General features: G+C 41.9%; 1 pseudogene; it reads left to right on the top strand.

The window, feature by feature from the left end:
• The window catches only part of LOC115790039 (serine hydrolase-like protein), a 37679-nt pseudogene that overhangs the window by 11061 nt on the left and 10740 nt on the right, over positions 1-15878 (top strand).

Below are 15878 nucleotides of genomic sequence, written 5' to 3'. Positions count from 1 at the left end.
AAAAATGTTGGCACCCCTGAAATTCTTCCAGAAAATAAAGTATTTCTCCCAGAAAATTGTTGCAATCACAAATGTTTTGTTATGCACATGTTCATTTCCTTTGTGTGTATTGGAAAAACACAAAAAAAGCCAAAATCCACATAATTTCATGCACAACTCTAAAATGGGCAGGACATAATTGTTGGCACCTTTTCAAAATTGTGGGTAAAAAAACTTTGTTTCAAGCATTTGATGCGTGTTTAAACTCACCTGTGGCAAGAAACAGGTGTGAGCAATATAAAAATCACACCTGAAATCAGATAAAAAGGAGAGAAGTTGACTCAGTCTTTGCATTGTGCATCTGTGTGTGTGCTACACTAAACATGGAGAACAGAAAGAGAAGAGAACTGTTAGAGGACTTGAGAACCAAAACTGTGGAAAAATATCAACAATCCCAAGGTTACAAGTCCATCTCCAGAGATCTTGATGTTCTTTTGTCCACAGTATGCAAAATAATCAAGAACTTTACAGCCCATGGCACTGTAGCTAATCTCCCTGGACGTGGACGAAAGAGAAAAATTGATGAAAGGTTGCAATGCAGGATAGTCCGGAAGGTGGATAAGCAGCCCCAGTCAAGTCCTAAAGAAATTCAAGCTGTCCTGCAGGCTCAGGGTGCATTAGTGTCATTATGAACTATCCGTCGACGTTTGAATGAAAGGAAACGCTATGGCAGGAGACCCAGGAGGACCCCACTGCTGACACAGAGACATACAAAAGCTAGATTGCAGTTTGCCAAACTGTACACGACTAGGCCAAAATCCTTCTGGGATAATGTCTTGTGGACAGATGAGACCAAGATAGAGCTTTTTGGTAAAGCACATCATTCTACTGTTTACAGAAAACAGAACGAGGCCTACAAAGAGAAGAACACAGTACCTACAGTCAAGTATGGTGGAGGTTCAAAGATGTTTTGGGGTTGTTTTGCTGCTTCTGGCACTGGATTCCTTGTCTGTGTGCAAGGCATCATGAAATCTGAAGATTACCAAAGGATTTGGGGTTTCAATATAGGGCCCAGTGTAAGAAAGCTGCCTAACGCCTGTCTCTGGCTGCATGACCGCAGATGCTCGTCTCTGGATGAGTGATCTGGAACAATCATTTTGTTGTGTGCCTTGTGTGCATGAATCTAACATCTAACAAATGAAATAAACGTGCATAACAAAAGATGTGTAATTGCAATAATTTTCTGGGAGAAATAATTCATTTTCTGTAAAAATTTCAGGGGTGCCAACATTTTTGGCCATGACTGTAACATTGTTATATTTGGAGGCATTGGTGGGTTTTCCCGTAAGGTAAACATAGTTGTCCAGCATAAATATGTTTCTGACAATCATCAAGTAGTATTTCTAGTATTTCATAGTGGTGTCATTGCATTGTGCTGCAGATTATGTACCTGGGTGCATCCTCCAACAACCTTGCATCCACTGCCCTGGCCTTCTTCCACGCGTCAGTTGAGAAGTTTGGTTTTCCACTAAGGAAAATGTATATTTTCCTGAACTGTTTGATAATGCCCCAAACCATGGGTTACTTAGTCATTTTATTCACTACTTCACTACCTATAGATTTATTTTTTTAAGGGTACGTGGTGATCAGGGGGTGGAAAACGTGAACATTTCTTGCCATCATGAAGAATGTAATACACTGTTACTTGAAAGCTGTCACCTAATATTTATAGATAAAAATCTAGCAAAATCCAGAATGTAGTATATGTATTGATTTTATTCATTTTTTTCCCCATTTTTGGCCACAGTGGCTTTTATCTGTAGTGGAGCGAGACAGGAAACGGGGAAAAGACATGGAAAGACACAGAGGAAGACACGCAGACAAGCTGGCAATGGGCCGGGACTCGAGCTGGCGCTGCCCGCACCATGGCGTATGTATGTGGTCACCACTAAGCCACCCAGGCGCCCCGCAAAATGTATTGATAAAGTGATGACAGGTGGTACGAGTGGGTCACCTCACCTCATCCTCCCTCACCCTCAACACTGGATCCCCCCAAGGCTGTGTGCTCAGCCCTCTGCTGTACTCACTGTACACCCATGACTGCGAGGCCACGTCAGAGTCCAACGTCATCATCAAGTTTGCTGACGACACTGCTGTTGTGGGACTAATCTCTCACAATGAGGAGACAGCCTACAGGAGAGAGGTCTCCCGCCTGGAGAACTGGTGCCAGGAGAACCACCTCCTGCTCAACGTCAGCAAAACAAAGGAACTGATCGTGGACTTCAGCAGGAAGCAGCAGAGGGACTACCATCCACTTGTCATCAGTGGTGCTGAGGTGGAAAGAGTGGACACTTTCAAATACCTGGGAGTGACCATCTCACAGGACCTGTCCTGGACTCATCACATAAACATCACTGTGAAGAAGGCCAGACAGCGTCTCTACCTCCTCAGGCGGCTGAGAGACTTCAAGCTCCCACTCAAGGTGCTCAGGAACTTTTACACCTGCACCATCGAGAGCATCATGCGTGGGAGCATCACCACCTGGATGGGAAACTGCACCAAGCAGGACTTCATGGCCCTAAAAAGGGTGGCTCGTTCAGCTGAACGGACCATCAGAACCACCCTCCCCAACCTGCAGGACATTTACACCAAGCAGTGCAGGCTGAGGGCCATGAAGATCCTAAAACAGCCCAGCCACCCCGGACACTCTCTCTTCTCCCTGCTCCCATCAGGCCGGCGTTACCGCTGCCTGAGGGCTAAGACTGAAAGGTTGAAGAAGAGTTTTTACCCACAAGCCATCCGTCTGCTCAACTCTGAGCCCTAACTGGACCATTATTGCACAATGTAAATATTATAATTTATAAAAGTGTGTATAGTGTATAGTATATAGAGTATAATGTATAGTGTGAATTACTTTTTTTTTTATTTTTATTCTTCTTATTTATATGTGTGTGTATATATGGTTGCAGGTACAAAATACATTTCACTGTGCATTGTACTGTGTATAACTGTGCATGTGACAAATAAACACTATCTTATCTTATCTTATCTTATCTTATGAAAATGAATACAAATAACCAAAAGCTGAAATTTTAAGACCCTATTTACTCCTATACTACCTTTCAAATTATCTATAATGCTTTTATTCTTAATTTGTTAATGTCAAGTTTTAAATATTTATATTCAGATGTAATCTGTGTAATTTTAGGATTGAGAGGTTGTGGAAGGACCTGTGGGTTGCTGTAACAATCATCTACATTACCTCGAAGAAAGTGGCTTCCTCAGCATTGGTAATGCTACACACCTCTTCTGTTGCCACTGTGTGTTCCTGCCACGCCTACAGGAAGGTCTTGACACTTTCAATCCGGTCTTTAAGTCCAACGTCATTTCTGGGTCCAAATGCTCCTAAATAAACAGCAATGGCATAACCAATGACTGTTCACTATTAAAGATGATTGTAACATTCCTTATCAATTGCAGCCATTTCCGCTTCTCTTTCTCATCGGTAAAATCACAGCTGAGTGTGTTTTTTTCGAGTCGGATTGGTTAAAACAACCAGAGACACAGCATTGCGGCATATTGATCACGTGACAGTTTGGACCCGGAAATGGAGTTCTACGTCATCACTTAACAACCGGATTGTGGTTGGGACAATCACCCACTCAGAACAGAAGGCTACATGACTCCTAACCAGCTGTGGGCACTGAGCTGTGCACACCACCCAATTTACAGACCAGATAGTACGTGCATGTTTTAACATTTAATTAAATTAGGACAGGCTATATAGTTTCAAAACCATTTTAAGTCTGTTTCTTTCTGTAGGATCTGGACTTTTCCTGTATTGAATGGGAAGACAGTGGACTTCCTCAGAATCGGTACTTGGGCATTGTGGTCCCAGCTTGGCATGCCCTCTGACTTATGAACAAATAAGAGCCTTAAAGGAGGTAGTTGACCCAAAAGCTGCATCTCAGTCCTTTGGCTGCAACATTTATATGGCTGCTGTTCAGTTTTGTGAGCATTTGCTTTCTTTGAGAATAAAAGATGATCTAAGAATCAAAATAACTGCACTTGTTGGGTGTTTGCTCATTTATTTAATGAATTCCTGTGAATAGTGTACATGCAAGGCAGAACATTTAAACTCAGGACTTTTTAAAAATTCTGAAACCTTTACATCTCTTACCTGTAATGATAAGTTTGTTTTATTTTAAGAACTGAAGATTCTCAGCCATTCAGGTTTTGATAACAAAGAAATAATTCATGTCTTATCCAAGACAAGAAAATCAATTCTGAATTGACTGAGTCTCTTGCAAAAACATGAAATATCAACTTTACAAAACAGAGTCCAGATGACTTCTTTTAAACTTAAAAAAAAAAACTTTAAAAACAGTTAAACAGAACAGGAAAACATTACTTTGAATTATGGAAACATCAGCTGGCACTTTCACACTAAACCAAATCCTGTGTGGCAGGTGGAATCAGAAGCAAGCAAGTTGTTCTGGAATGAATTGTAATCATTGTAGTGGCAAGGGATGCCAGAATCTCAAATCGGGTTGAGGCTGTGATATAGCTTCCTGTGATTACTTCTACAGAGAGAGCTGTTGGCAGGACCTCCCAGCCTGTCCAGAATTTCACCAGATTCAGCAGTTCAGTTGGTGTTGCTACATAAAAATAAATAAATCTAAAATCAAAAGTAAAAGTAAATTTTATATTGAATTTTGTCACAACGTCAAAGGACAAATGTGTCCATACATTGGCTCTTCTCTTCCTCCCTGCTGACATTCTTTACATAACTTAGTTCTATCAGAAGTAAAGACAAATCACAGGCTAGTTTGGTCTTCCCAGGTTTAGAGCAAATTTGTGCAACTGTGCATTTGATTGGATGTTTTCCTAACTTGTCCCGCCCTGTCACAAAAATTAAATCAGTTCTGATTGGATGTTTTCCTAACTTGTCCCGCCCTGTCACAAAATTAATTAAGTTCTGATTGAATTATTGTCCCCGCCAAGCATTTTCGTCTCGTTTTCATTCGATGACGAATGTGTCAATTAATTTCGTCATCATTTTTATCCCTTTATGTGGTTTTAATTTAGTTATCGTCTCATTTTCGTCATGAAAAGAAGGGTCGTTGACGAAAACTATGATGAAAATATTTCGTCAATGAAATTAACATTGATGTTATGTTTGCCGATTTTGTCATATCCAATATGGCGGCGACGTTGACGTACGAGTCAGTGCTCAACGCGGCGTCTAGGTTTGTATGTCTATGGTGAAAAGCCCTTGTTTGGTGCCGCCATGATTGTTGTTGTTCTTGGTCATTGCCTCCGGTGTTGGTGAAGTCTTACAATTAACGTCTACTGCCCCCTAAAGGTTATTGAACATAACACAGATGTCAAAAACTGTCTACAAACGGCTTTGGAAATTGTAATATAAGTATTTTAGATGTCTGTAATGAGCATATCTATTTATGTACGTAATTGAAGTATAATTACACTGCACGAAAAGAGGGATTTTTGATGTGGGACAACTAAAAGATTTTGATTTTGTTGTGTGTGAGACTGTTGATGTATGTAAAATGTATCCAGGCATTTGAAATCAATTGTATTTTTGTTTTTTTTATAAAGATCAGATTTGTATTGGTATCGGCAGATAAAATATCGGTATCGGTATGTGACCTAAAAAAGTGGTATTGTGCCATCCCTAACTGTGACCATTTCGTGACTCTTAGTATTTTTGTTTTAGAAACGATCAAGTCTTACTGCAGTTTTTGGATTGTGCTACCGTATTTTCCTTTTGAGTCCTTCTGTAGGTGAGTCTTTGTTAGAGTCCAGAGCATCGAGTCGCTACACAATAGACGCCACCTTGTCTTTCAGTTGCGGTAGTAGAAACTTGAGTAACTGACAAGATAACCTACTCATTGCAGCCGGCAGTGTCTTCTCGTCTGCAGCGGGACTGGTTTAAGCTGGCCGGTAGAGAGGCCCGCTTTTACGAGGAGCTTCTGGGGTGTTGAAACTATAGACGACATCCTCCATTGTCGTACCAGAAAGCAGCGTAGACAAAGAACGCCATTCAGTTTGAACGGAAGAGAACAACAGCACTGGTTTCATGTGGTCTTGGAGACCTTCAGTGTGATCCCACACGTGATCTGTATTGTCCAATCAAAGGCGAGGAAGCTGCCACACAGAATTCAATTCATTTCATTTCAATTCAATTCAGTTCCGTTTTGTTTATATAGCACCAAATCACAACAGTTGCCTCAAGGCACTTTGTATTGTGGGTAAAGACCCTACAATAATACAGAGAAAACCCAACAGTCAAAACGACCCCCTATGAGCTGGAAGATGTGTTGTATACACATCCACTGTCCATTTAAGCAGGACAACCGAGAAGGTGACTGTCACATTAAATTTTTTTTTATTTATTTATTTTTTTTTACATTTTGCTCATGAAGGTTTTGCTGATATCTCTTATGTACATCCATGTATAGCAAAATAAAAGTATATGTTTTCTTATTACATCTGCCTTGGTAGTCTTTAATGTCATTAATGCATGTGAACGTTGTCTGCAAACATTCACTCAACGTTTATGGCAGTGTCCATGGGATGTTTTCTGAATGTTCAATGCTAGCTGGGAAGCCACTGCACAGAAGAGGATGATGGTGTGACAGACTTTTTGTTACAGTGAATTAGACTGAAAACTGAGTATGCTTTTCAATGAAAATAATGCTTGTGGTGTCACCAAAATAAAGTTAAAGCCTTTGTTTATCTCCCTCAGTCCACTAAAGTTCAGGGTTCACAAAAAACTCCACGACAAAGGCTCTAAAGACAGAAGCTCACAGCCTTATTGGAAAAAGGGACAAAAGCTGAAAACTTCCAAAAGTATATTTTCAACTAGATAATACTAATTTATAAATTAAAATGATTTCTTGTGAATTTAGTCTTGGTTGAATGTTTCACTGTATAATAATTTATGTGTAGTCACATTGTAATGGAAAAGGGCTTAAAAGATGATAATGTAAATGTGATTATATATATCTCAAAATAAAAATATGTTGGCTACAACTGTTGAGAGGGGTAGACCACTGGTGAGTACTGGTGACCACTGGTGAGCACTTGATTTGCATTTGTATGACTCACAGAAACCTCCTTTACATATGAAAGCCTGCTCTAGACCTGAGGAGAGGGGGGAGCTGGGGGAACACTGACACAGAAAGTCCACGGCAGTTGCCTACAGTTTTCTGTTCTGACCAAAGCCTCCTGCTGAGAGCCCTAAATCTCAAGGCACGCGGCAATATTACATGCCAGTAACTGTCGAAAAACCCACTTTTCATGCAGTGTTAGGAACACTAGTTTACTGTTAGCACTACTGCTATTTAAATAAGCAGAAGTACGGTTTTTATAATTTTTACTAAAAGTTATTGTCAGTAACATACATGTGTTGTCTGTTACATTGTTTGTGTTTCAGGTTTATCTGAAGAAAAGAAAGAAAAGAATAATTTGCTTACCAGTGTGTTAGTGCTGGTAAGCAAAGGCTGGAGGTTGGTTTGACTTCACTCTTGCCTGGGGGTGGCGGACGTTTCATGCGCATTTTTTGACAGCAAATTTTTAGACACAGAATTTTGCATGGAATTTTTTAAAGGGTGAATTTTTTATCCTGAAATTTTGATAATTGAAAAATAAACTGAAAATGAGATTGTGAAATTTCAGAGACTTAAATTCAGAGGCAAAAAATTCACTTCTTTCAGCATTTAAAAAAAATTCAGTGCTAGAAATTCATTGCATTTAAAATTCATATCCTGATGACATAAGTTTGCTTCCATATTTGGTTAATAAACTGGAGTGGAAGATTGCTGCTACTCCTCCTCCTTGCCTTGTGCTGCAAGGTCTCTGACAGTATGACTCTGGGATGTTTATTCATTCAAACTAAAATATTCATCCTGCTGTAACCAGGTCTCTGTAAATCAATATGTTGATCAATTATTAAATCATTTACTAACAGAGATTTAGAAGAGATAGACCTAATGTTTAAAAATCCACAGTTAACTGTTGTACTCTGGTGCAGTTGAGGATGCTACATTGTTCTTTCTTTATGAATTTCTACATTTAAATATATATATATATTTTTTTTTTTGCTGATTTTTGGTTTCTTTTTTGGTGTTCAGGGACCAGACAGTCTCTATGAGGATGGGGTTTTGGGGGGATGACAGGAGGAGAGACGCTGCAGAGAGGCATGCAAGACTACAACTCTGCTTCCTGGTCTCAACCCTGGATAGATACATTTTGGGAGGTTTAATATATTTGGCCACATTTCTCACCCTGTGAACACGTATGGGTGGAGGGACAGGCTGGGCTTTAGGCATCCTCACTCTGGGAACAGGAACGGGTGCACGGCGCTCAGTCTCTGGGGAGGCCCCTGGTGGAGCAACAGTCTTTGGGGATGCACTCGGGAGTGCAAGCAGCAATCTCTGAACGAGTAGCACCGGGGACAAAAACAGTCTCTCTCACTACAAGTCCAGCATTGGTACACATGTGTGTGTAACTGGTGGCTTCTTCCCTCTTTCTCTCTGCATTGTGTCCATTAATAAAAGATCGGACCACCAACGATTTTTGAAGGGAATCTGTGTTCATTCACCAACAGGAGTTGGGATAGAACAATTTCAGTTTCAGTCTAAGCCCCTGCAAAAACCGAACACACAAAGACATTATTGTCTATTACAGTTGGTTTCTGACCGGTTGCTAAACTTTCACTCACCACTCCCACAGAATACAACAGGAAAAGGGGGAGGGGAGTTGTTTCAGAAAAATAAACATGGGGGAACAGATGTTGATAACAAAGGGGTTCTGTACACCAAACGGAGTTACCAAACATGTCAGTTAAAACTAAATAAACAAATAAATTATGTGAAATTCAACATAAATAAACATGAAAATAACAGATGGACAGGATATAATTGCAAACAGGATTAACGAATTGGTATTGTTACATGTGGAGTAACAGCTGCATGCCTGGCAGCCTCCATCCTCAGCACTGGAACAGGCACAGTCTCGGGATCAGGCCAATACCTGATGTCAATCAACACAGGTGAAAACATTGTAGAAGGCCTGCCGTCCTTCACCCTAGGAGCAGGCTGGGGCTCAATGTCGACCAACCCAGGTGGGAACATAGGAGAGGGCCCAGCATCGCTTGTCCTCAGAGCAGGCTGAGGGCTGATATCAACTGACCCAGATGAAAAGGGTGGTGAGGAGCTGGTTTGGTTGCTGGGCTGTTACTGTTGCCGCAGCAAGTCTTGTGTGCAGAGCTTCTGCTGCTGCTGGACTAATGAGTGGTGCCACCGTAGTCCACATCATCTCAAGAGTTGGAGGAAGTGGGACCAGGCAGGTAACCCATTGCTGTATCAGTGGTTGCCAAAAGAAGCTGAGTAGCTGGCACCCGCGAAGCATGGTGTCTTCCAGTGGGTCTCCCCAGTGCCAGGTGAGTCCCAAAGAAGAGTGGCTCATGAGCCACAGCTTCCATCTGAAGATTTCTTTTAAAAAAGACAGAGCTACCTGCTGCCACTCATACAGGTCTTTGTCCACTGGGTCCATTACTGATCAGAGTGTATTATCATGGTCAGTGGATGATACTGGCCATCTGCAGTGTGAAGGAGTAAGGAACCAAATGCAGGATATATGGAAGGAAACAGGATTTAACTCAAAACAAGCCATTTGTTGTCAGGCTGATGGCAGGCAGAAAATAAACATGAAACCTGGCATACAAAGGAAAAACTATAAACTACTGAAATCTAAAAAATATAAGAACACACATGGACTGGGAGATGCAAAGAAGCTAAACTGGAACATAAACAGGAATATAGGCAGATGCTCTTACAAAGGACAAAGTGAGACTGAGACAATATATACAGAGGAGGGTGAAGTGGAGACAGCTAGGGAGAACAAGACAGCTGGAGATAAGACAAAGGAAGCAAAACTAAAAGCAAAATACAATGAACACAAACTTTCAAAGTACAACAGGAAGAGTGATAATGAAATGGGGAAGGCACGGACACATGAATGATCTTAATGCAAGAGACTTCATACAAGAGGGAGAAACACTGAGAACTAAACCCTAAAGCCACTGAAACTAAGAACAAACTAAGACTTCACACGAAACAATACAAACTAGGACTATGATGCATCTATCATTCCATCCATCCATCCATTCTCCATCTATGGATCAGTCAGTAAGTCAGTCCATGTATCTATCATTCCATTTATCTGCCCATCTGTCATTCCATTCCATTTCTGGAGCCTCTCTCACCAGATGCCACAGGGTGAAAGGCACGCTGGACAGGTTGGCAGTCTGTCACAGGGCTAACACAGAGAGATAGACAACCTTGCAGACTCACATTCAGTCCTACAATTAATTTAGAATCACCAATTAAGCTGACCCTTAAATTGTAGGAGGAAACCACAGGTCCTGGAGAGAACCCACACACACACGGGGAGAACATGTAAACTCAACACAGAAACGCCCCAGCCAGCCAGTGGCTTAAAACCCAGTGCTGGGAACATAAATAGACACACACACACACACTAGTACAATTATTTTACATATACATTTTTATTTGGTAAAAATGCTCATTCTATAGCTCAAGTCACAAGAAGTGCTACTCCTAGAGTATTGGTCAGAGTTATAGTGATTACCTTATGCAGCTTCACCCAAACTGAACACAACTGTTTGTTAAAATTGCATCTGTCACACATTTATCTATAATTGGAATACCACCAAGTACATCTGGGTGTTATGCCAAAGCTCAGGCATCTGCAGTCACAATCATCATCTACAGCCAGTCACAGAGGAATGAAACAGTCTTGCTGTTGAGGTTTCACCCACTCACACTCTGGTCATAAGTAGTGATGATCTGCTGCATCATGCATAGGAGAGTGTCATAATACTCTTCTTTTTCTGTGCATCAGAGGGAGTGTAAAATATATGAATACAAAAGCATCTGTGACCTTTTCACAGGTTGCTTTATGAGCTTTGGCAGTTTTTTGGGGTTTTTTACAGTTAAACTCTGAAGTGTGAGGGAGACCATAAATTGCAGTTCAAATGTGATTATTTTAATATGAATATACATGTGACATAATTTAATATGAACTTTATAGATATAGAAAAAAGCCCTTTAATGATTGTTATTAATTTTGAGTACATTGCCAGAGCTGCCATGCATCTTTCTGACAGCTGAATCACAGCAGTGAGGATTTCTTTGAGCTAAAAATGGTCTGTGTTCTGATATTGAATCTGGTTGATGATGTGTGAAATTACTCCCACAGCTCTGCAGTGGAGCAAGTTCCCTATTATAGGCCACAGCATGGGTGAGTGCAACCTTATAAAGAATTTGAGCTTTAAAATGTATGTTGAAAATGTCTTTTTAATTAATCTGTCCACCTTATGTAACATTGCAGGAATGGTAGGTGATTCATGACACATTTGAGAGTATTGTGCTTTGAGAGTGTGTGGTATCATTGTCCATGTGGTGGTTTCCACAGTTCAGTGCTTTGCATCCTGAGATGGTGAATGCCTTGGTGCTGTTGGGCTCCTACAGATTTTTACCTACAGACTTGGTACGTGTTTCTGTTTTCACATCTGTTTTTTATGGGAAAAGTTATTCAACAATACACAATATTTTTTTTTTTTTTTTTTCAGGGTTTCAGGGGGCTGGAGCCTATCCCAGCTGTCATAGAGCAAGAGACAGAAGATTCCTGCGCAGTATCTTAGTTGTTCCTAGGACTGTGCTTTTCTGGACAGAGATCTTTAATGTTATTCCTGGTATCTGCTGGAGCCATTCTCCCAGTTTGGGGGTCACTGCCTTGAGTTATTGATTACCACAGGGACCACTGTTGCCTTCACCTTCCACATCATCTCAAGCTCTTCTCTCAGCCCTTGGTATTTTTCCAGTTTCTTGTGTTCCTTCTTCTTGATGTTGCCATCACTTGGTATTGCCACATCTGCTTTCTTCCTCTGTTTGTCTACCACTCAGTTTTCTCCCCATAATGGCTAGTCAAGTTTGTTGTCAAAAAAAGATCATTTCTGTCCAACATGGTTTTCTTCTCAACTTCTTCTAGCAATGCTGCGTATTAATAGTTTCTCAGTCCACATGAAATGTTGGTTGCTCTCAAGGCACCAAGGCAGAACTGGCTCTGCAGATTAATATAGTTAACTAAATTTAAGCTAACTATATAAATACATTTTAGTTAATGAAATCAAATACTAGACACTGTAAAAATGAAAAGCAGGATATTAAACTAACACAAAAAATGCATAGTTTTACATTGATCAAACTTCTTTTACACAACCATCCTAAAGAATCTTTGTTTTTGGGGTTGTTTTTCCTGTTTCTCAGTGTCATGACTTTTGGATACTTTTCATCTGCTGCACAGTTTTTTAGGCCTGTCACTTCTTTTGTCCCCCTCTTGTTCAGTTTCCTCAATTTTTGAAGGACACACAGCACACCATGCTGAAATATGCCAGGTTTTCAGCTAATATCTCTTTGGGAATCACCTTGTTGGTGCAGCAATACTGTTTTACTGTATGCCTGTCAAGCTGTTATCTTTTTTCATGGAATCAACTAAAGAAATTGGGATGACTTACAATACTGTGCAAAAATCTTGTGCTACCCATAATGTTTTTATATTTTGCTTCCAAACAGCCAGACTTTTTGTAATGTTTTAAAGTGGTCCTGATCAATAGTTCTTTAAGCTTTGTGAAGGACTTTCAAAGTTTTCCTTTGGACATTGGCTGCTTTTTCACTCATATTCAGTCCACTCCTTTTACCTGACCAAATTATTTTTTTTTTTTGTGAAGCCACTAAACAGTGATCTGTGAATCATTCAAGCATAAAAAGGCAACTAAATCAAGGCATGAAACCATAGGAGAAAAATACTTGATTTTGAAATCTTTAATTCGCGGGCTTTTATTTTGAAGGCGCAACATAGTGTCATGTCCCTGCGCTCCCCCCGCCCCCCTCTGAACGTCTCTGAGGCCCCGTTTACATGGTGCCATTTCCACTGGAAACTGTGTCGTTTTGATGCGTTTCAGCCATGTGCGAGTCACCCGTTTTCAAATCACTCCAGTTTTAACCTGTTTGGCCAATTATCAGTGGCGGTTTCTGATATGGGCGACATGGGCAGCCGCCCAGGGCGGCTTTTCATCTAAGGCGGCGTGACCGCCCCTCTCCCCCCAACGCATTGCGATTGCCACAGCAGCGCCTACCTCGCTACTTCACTTGTGGGGTAATAGGCGCCCTCTGCCTGTTGTGTGGTGCATGTAGCTTTCTGCCATGGTCTGACAGACAGGTTGTAACAGAAGGAAAGGGGCAGGTGGGGGATTCTCTTGTCTCGGTTGCTGAGCCTAGAATGAATCTGTGCATCTAATAAAATTACTTGCATTAATAAAATTAGATGTTAGATTCAACTCATTGTCATTGTGCGCACAAGGCACACAACGAAATGATCGTTCCAGATCACTCATCCAGAGATGAGCATCTGCGGTCATGCAGCCAGAGACCGGCACTTCCATTAGGCAATGTGGTTTAAGTGTCTTGCCCAAGGACACAACGCAGCGCAGGGACAGGGGCTCGAACCTGCAACCTTCCGGCTGCAAGGCGAGCGCCTACCCACTGCGCCACTGCCAAGAAAATTAGATGCACACAGTGGCGGTCCTAGCCTGTTTGGCGCCCTGGGCGAGCATCCCTGCCGGCGCCCTCCCACCCCCACCCCAACCCCCCATAGCAATCGCGCAGCAGCGCCTACCGCACTACTCCACTTGGGGGGTAATGAGCACCTGCTGTGTGGTGTGTGTAGCTTTCTGCCACGGTCTGATAGGCAGGTTTTAACAGATTTTAAGTGGTTACAGGAAAAAGCGCTGCTGCTTTGGACGCCAGAAAAACGTTTCCTTTCGTTCCATCCGAGCTCATTGGTAACGGCTCCGCCTTTTTTGCGCTTGCTGTGTGTGCACAGACTGCACGTAAAACAGCTGCTCCTGTTGTTGAAAAACTGTGAACATAATTTTTTTATGCTTTTTATCTTGACGCTTCTGTCATGACGCTGTGTGATGTAATCACGCAAATGCATCCTCATGTTAGTGGGATCGATGAGCGGAATCATTAAGCAAGCAGACTAACGATTCCAAGGAATTGAATTACTGGGAGCCGGTTCTTGATTCCCATCCCTAATTATAGATGAAATGTGCTTTGTGTTCTATCAATTGTGTGCATCTAATTTTATTAGATGCACAGATTCATTCTAGGGTCAGCAGTCAAGACGAGAGAATCCCCCATCTGCTCCTTTCCTTCTGTTACAACCTATCAGGCCATGGCAGAAAGTTACATGCACCACACAGCAGGCAGAGGGCGCCCATTACCCCACAAGTGGAGTAGTGCAGTAGGCACCACTGCAGTGATCGCAATGCGTAGGGGGAGAAGCTGCCCTGGGCGGCTGCCCATGTCGCCCATATCAGGAACCGCCACTGGCTATGAAGGATCATTTGTTCTTTCAGTTCTGAACACACAGATACAAACTATTTTCTTGGGGGTGCTATGGGGTGCTATGACTTTTCCAGGGGGAGCTATAGCACCCCCTAGCGCCCCCCCGGCACCGCCACTGAATATCACACAGCTTCTGCTTACCTTTATCTTTTGCTTGTTTCTCCTCCTCTTCTTTCTCTTTTTCCTAAACTGCACACCTGATGGCTTTGACCTTTTCCTTTCCATCTTTCATAATTCGCACTGAAGCGGAATAGGTTGTCACCGCTGCCCATCCCCAGGGTTGCCAGGTCTGACTGACAGTTGCCAGCCCAACATAACAAAACCTCCACTGAAACTCATGTTACTAGCACCAGGTGTGATATATATTTAAATATACATAGCTTTGGGTGAGTTGTTAAAAATTTGGTTGCTTTTCACCATATTTGGTATGTTTCAAGGAAGTTTTTATTGGAAAATTATATATCTATATAATTTTATAATTATATAGCTATGTCTATATAATTTTCCAGCCCAATGTGTTCACAAGTTGCCCAATCTGGCAATACTGCGCCATCCACCAACATTTGTCGGAACCGTTGAGATTCGTATTTGTGTTTTTTTTTTCATCTGGATTCAGGTTCACACAAATACTGTGAATTAAGGACCATATTTACAGTATTATAAATGAAATGTGCTTTGTGTTCTATCAATTGTGTGCATCCAGTGGCGGTTTCTGATATGGGCGACATGGGCAGCCGCCCAGGGCGGCATTTCATCTAGGGCGGCATGACCGCCCCCCTTCCCCCAACGCATTGCGATCGCCGCAGCAGCGCCTACCGCACTACTCCACTTGTGGGGTAATAGGCGCCCTCTGCCTGCTGTGTATTGCATGTAGCTTTCTGCAATGGTCAGACAGGTTGTAACAGAAAGAAAGAGGCAGGCGGGGGATTCTCTGTCTCGCTGTCACTGCTTCACTAGATCGTCACACACACACAGCGCTGCCCCGCCCCCTTCTCCTCTCAGCCTGGGGTGCGAGTCAAGTGAAGCAGTGATGGCGTGAGAGGGAGACAGTCAGCCGGGTTCATTCATTCATGCCTGTACAGTTTTGGCCTGGTTACAGCCAACAGTAACTGCTGAATTATAAATAAAGGCAACTCACCCAAAGCTCTGTATATTTACCTCCGCCAAGGAGGTTATGTTTTCGGTTGCGTTGTTTGTTTGTCTGTTTGTCTGTCTGTTTGTCAGCAGAATTACTCCAAAAGTTATGAACGGATGTCACTGAAATTTTGTGGAGCGGTTGGAAATGACAAGAGGAAGAAGTGATTAAATTTTGGTGGCGATCCAAATCACGATCTGGATCCAGGAATTTTTTTTTAAGGATTCTTCAGTATTGCGGGATAC

The sequence above is a fragment of the Archocentrus centrarchus genome, chromosome 1 (genome assembly GCF_007364275.1).
Source record: "Archocentrus centrarchus isolate MPI-CPG fArcCen1 chromosome 1, fArcCen1, whole genome shotgun sequence".
NCBI classification, from domain to species: Eukaryota; Metazoa; Chordata; class Actinopteri; order Cichliformes; family Cichlidae; genus Archocentrus; species Archocentrus centrarchus.
Note: the sequence above shows the minus strand (reverse complement) of the source record. Positions and strands in the feature narration are given on the sequence as shown.